This window comes from Vombatus ursinus, unplaced genomic scaffold (assembly GCF_900497805.2).
Source record: "Vombatus ursinus unplaced genomic scaffold, bare-nosed wombat genome assembly UNPS02014982.1, whole genome shotgun sequence".
NCBI classification, from domain to species: Eukaryota; Metazoa; Chordata; class Mammalia; order Diprotodontia; family Vombatidae; genus Vombatus; species Vombatus ursinus.
Genome location: NW_020954760.1, coordinates 452,345 through 457,470, shown reverse-complemented (window position 1 = coordinate 457,470; position 5,126 = coordinate 452,345).

Genomic DNA, 5,126 nt, shown 5'->3' with positions numbered 1-5,126 from the left:
CTGACCTGTGGTAGAACATTCTGAGCTTGTATTGATCTTATTAGCCACAGCTGGACACACAGAAACTTGACTCTAGCATAGTGACGTCATTTTGGTCCTTATCAAGAACAAAGGACAACAACCAACATAGTGGATTGGTCATTAAAACATAATAAACTGACTAAGCCTTAAAATAATACAAAATTAAATGGGGGATCAATTCAGTTTCACAAGAGATTGGTGAATAGTGAAGTTCAGACTTCTAGGGGTGCTACAGAGGTAGTTGGGGCCAGGCCTGAGTCTATTCTTTCTACTGAGTAGCTGGTAGAAGTGATGGGGCAGGGAAAGAGTCTGGGTCATTCCATTCATATTCATGGCTGATTGTTAGGTGTTTGTATTTGCATCCTTAGTGCCTGGGACATAGTAGGTCTTTAATCAATCAATGATTGCTCCCCCCCATATCCTATTATGTTTTTTTCTCATCTTCCCCCCTACACACACACTCCAAGAAAAAGGTAGGGGAAAGGAAACGAGATAGATGCCACCAATTTCTAATTGAAGTAGTCTGATCCTACTCTTCCCTTCTTTTCACCAAGTCCAGACCTAAATTACTGTTTTATACTTTCTCTTTTTAATCCCCCCTTTATAATAAATACTTCATAATTGTTTTGCTTTTGACTAATTTCTCCGACTATTCACTTGATACTCCATCCCCTCCTCTTCCCTCCCCCTTCCTATTTCTATTTAGTGAATTTCTACACTAAACTCTGTGTGCATATATCCAACCTCTCTTTGTCAAGTTCAGATAAAGACGGCTGTGAAATGCCTACTTCCCTCCCCAACTTCGTGCTCAAATATTCTTCTGAGCTACCCCAATTGTGAGAAATACAAAGTTCCCTCCCTCTTCCTCTTCATTTCTTCTCTGATGTATCCCTTTCTCCTGCCTATCTTTTTTTTTTTTTATTGGCAAGGCAATGGGGTGAAGTGACTTGCCCAGGGTCACACAGCTAGTAAGTGTCAAGTGTCTGAGGTCACATTTGAACTCAGGTCTTCCTGAATCCAGGGCCAGTGCTCTATCCATTGTGCCATTGAGCTGCCCCCTGTTTTCTATCTCAAGACAAGCCTTGAATTTGTCTTTGTTCTCTCTTTGATCTGGGAGAAAATGTGATTCTGAAGCAATAGTCTCTTAGGATGGAAGCATTTAGCCATTTACCCACTTCAAGTTGCTCAAACATATGTGATCCTGACTCTAAGTTCCTTGGCATTCCATCAGGTAATCTGTATTCTCATTGCAATATAGCTTGTTTGCTTCCCTCTTCTCCATCATGGCTTCCCTTTCTCCAGTTCATGGATTTCTTCACAGGCACACATCTTGAAATAAGTAGCTCTATTACTTCTCAAATCAGATCTGTTCCTCCCCTTCTGTTCCCATATTCCAGTCATAAGTCACATTTTGCTGTCATTCCTCTACCTTGAAGCCTTAGTCTAGAAATCTGCATCTCATTCATCGATACCACCTCCTTAAAACAGCTGTCAAGTATTAAGCATTTATTAGACACCTACTATGTGCATACACTACTGTATACTAAGCACTAGGGATACAAAGTAAGGCAAAACACAGCTTCTGCCTTCAAGGAACTCATAACCTAATGGGGGAGACAATATGCAAACAACTATGTACAAACAAGCTATATACAAACAGAATAAAAAGGAAATAATTGAGAGGGAAGGAACTAGAATTAAAGAGGACTAGGAAAGACTTTCTATGGAAGGTGGGATTTTACCTGGGACTTTAAGGAAACCAAGAGGCAAGAGATGAGGGAGAGTGTCTCATGCATATTTTGTTGTTGTTTAGTTGTTTCAGGCATGTCTGACTCTTTGTGACCCTGTTTGGGGTTTTCTTGGCAAAGATACTGGAGTGGTTTGCCATTTCCTTCTCCAGCTCATTTTACAGTTGAGGAAATCGAGGCAAACAGGGTGAAGTGACTTGCCCGGGGTCACACAGCTAGTAAGTGTCTGAGGCTAGATTTGAACTCAGGAAGAGTCCTCCTGATTCCAAATTCAGTGTTCTATCCATTGCAGCGCCACCTAGCTGCTCCTATTTCATGTATGAAGGGACAGCCGTTGAAAATGCCCAAAGCTGAGCAGGAGTGTCGTGTGAAAACAGCATGGAGGCCACTGGATTGCAGAGTCCACAGAGGGGAATAAGGAAGAAGAATAATAGAAAGTAGGGATGGGGCTGGGTTATGAAGAGCTTTGAACACCAAATAGAGGCTTTATATATTTGATCCTGTATGGGAAAACTGGGACACTAATGCATTGTTGAAGTTGTGAACTGATCCAACCATTCTGGAGAGCAATTTCTAACTATGCCCAAAGGGCTATAAAACTGTATAAACAGCCTTGAAATTGATTTCACTGCCACAATTCTCTCCCCCAATCTCCACTTGATTGCTAAAGTGAATTTCCTAAAGCACAAGTCTGATAATATCAATCCCACCAACATTTCCATAAACTCCAGTGGCTCCCTGTTACCTCCAGGATCAAGTATAAAGTCCTCTGTTTGACTTTTAAAATCCGTCACAACTTGGCTCCTTCTCACCTTTCCAGTCTTCTCATACTTTACTCTGATTTTTTACTCTCATACTTTACTATGATTCACTGACACTGGTCTTCTCATTGTTCCTAGTACAAGGCAATCCAACTCCTGAAATTGTGCCTTTTCATTGGCTGGCCCCTAAGTCTAGAATGCTCTTTCCCCTCACTTCTAACTTACTGGATTCCATTATCTCATTCAGGACTCAGCTCAAATCCCACTTTCAACAGGGCTTTCCTAATTGCCTCCCATCCCACTGCTGCTAGCCTTTACTCTGAGATGACCTTCCTAATAATGACGATGATGGTGATGATAGTAATGATAAGAGCTAACATTTATATAGACCATACTATGTGCCAGACACTGTGCTAAGTGCTTTATAAATATAATCTCACTTGATCCTCACAACACTGATAGGTACTATTACTATTCCCATTTTACAGTTGAGGAAACTGAGGCAGACAGAAGTTAACTGATTTGCCCAGGGTCACACAGGTAGTATCTGATGCTGAATTTGAGCTCAGATTCTCCTGAACTTCCTGATTCCAGGCCCTGTATATATTCTTTATATATTTTGTATGTGCAATTCTTTTGTCTCTGCTGTTAGAATGTAAGCTCTATGAGGGCAGAGACCATGTTTTTGCCTTTGTATCCCTAAAGTCCCTAAACGTTTAGTACAGTGCTTGGCACACAATAAGTGCTTAATAGACAAAACAAAACAAAACTAAACTGTGCATACCCTTTGATCCAGCAATTCACTGCTAGGTCTGTATCCCAAAGACATCCAAAAAAGGGGAAAAGGAACCACATGTACAGAAATATTTTTATGAGCTCTTCTTGTGATGGCTAAAAATTGGAAATTGAGGGGATGCCCATGAATGGGGGAATGGCTAAACAAGCTGTGGCATATGATTGTAATGGAATATTATTGTATTATAAAAAATGACAAACAGGATGATTTCAGAAAAACCTGGACTTACGTAAACTGATGCAAAGTGAAGTGAACAGAACCAGGAGAACGTTATATACAGTCACAGCAATATTGCTCCATCAAGAACTGTGAATGACTTAGCTATTCTCAGCAATACAATGATCCAAGACAATCCCAAAGGACTAACGATGAAGTATATTATCCACCTCCAGAGAAAGTGATATTGTTTGAAAACAGACTGAAGCACGCTATTTTTCACTCTTTCATTTTTTTTCTTTTGTTCAAGTCTTCTCATACAAAATGACTGATATAGAAGTGTTTTACATAATTGCATATGTATAACCTATATCTGATTGCTTACTATCTCAGGGAGGGGGTAAGGATAGAATTTGGAACTCAAAATTTTAAATTAAAAAAATGTATATATATATATATATGTATATATGATCCTGGAGGTGATAGGGAGCCACTGGAGTTGAGTACAGGGGGTGATAGTCAAACCAGAACGTTAGGAAAATCACTCTGATGGTCGAGTTGAGGATGGCTTGAAGCATGGAGGGGCTGGTGGCAGGCAGACCAGCCTGCAGGCTACTGCAATAGTTCAGGCATGTTCACCTCTCATTGTTAATTCTCTCCTAAAATAACCACCTTCAACTTAAAGCACTGGAAACCACCACCCTAAAGGATTTTAGGCTCCTTCCCAGGACTTCATGGTCCCTGAAGAAGCTTTATAGCAGAGGTTCTTAACCAGGGGCCCATGAACTTGTTTCTAAACTATACTTTCAAAATTTGGTGTCTTTTGCTTTTTACTTTTATTTCCAAATATAGCCCTCCCCTGTCCCCTACTCAATGAACCATCCCTTGAAACAAAGATGAAAGCAACAGAAAATAAGCAATTTGGCAAAACCAGAAAAGCATTCACTATGCCTGATGGCATATGCCATGTTCCACATGCCAAGTCACTCACCTCCTACAAGCATTCTTTGCTAGTGCCTTATTGCACTATCCAGAAGGTTAACATTTTCCTGGGGTTTTCCATAGGTATTTTTCTGAACAGATTACACTAGGGGTCCCAACCAGTAGATCAGGACCTTCCAGTCACTTGAGATTGACCTGGTTTCTCTTCAAGCTGGTTGCTGCTACCTCCCTTCTTCTCTAAGCTATGTTTCCCCTCCCAGTTTTCCAGGATTCCCACCAGGAGGGGAGAGCAATGGACAGTGGCAACTCTTTCCCTCACAGACTATTATCAGTCCCATCACCATCTTTGGTGATCTCAAAGTTTCAAGACTGTATGAGAAGTAGATCCTCCTCAAAAAAGACTAGGGGATGCCAAGACATCCCTTGGCCAGGTTGACCTTTAAGGTCTTTTCCAGCACTAGATCTATGGCCCTATGATGCTAACCTCTGAATTTCCTAAAAAAATTTGTCTTTTCTTTCTTGTGGTTTTTCCCTTTTGTTCTGATTCTTCTTTCACAACATGACTAATGTGGAAATATGTTTAATATGATTGCGTATGTATAACCTCTATCAGATTTTTGCTGTCTTGGTTGGGGGGGGTGGGGAGGGAGAGAGGGAGAAAAATTTGGAACTCAAAATCTTATAAAAATGAATGTTGAAAAC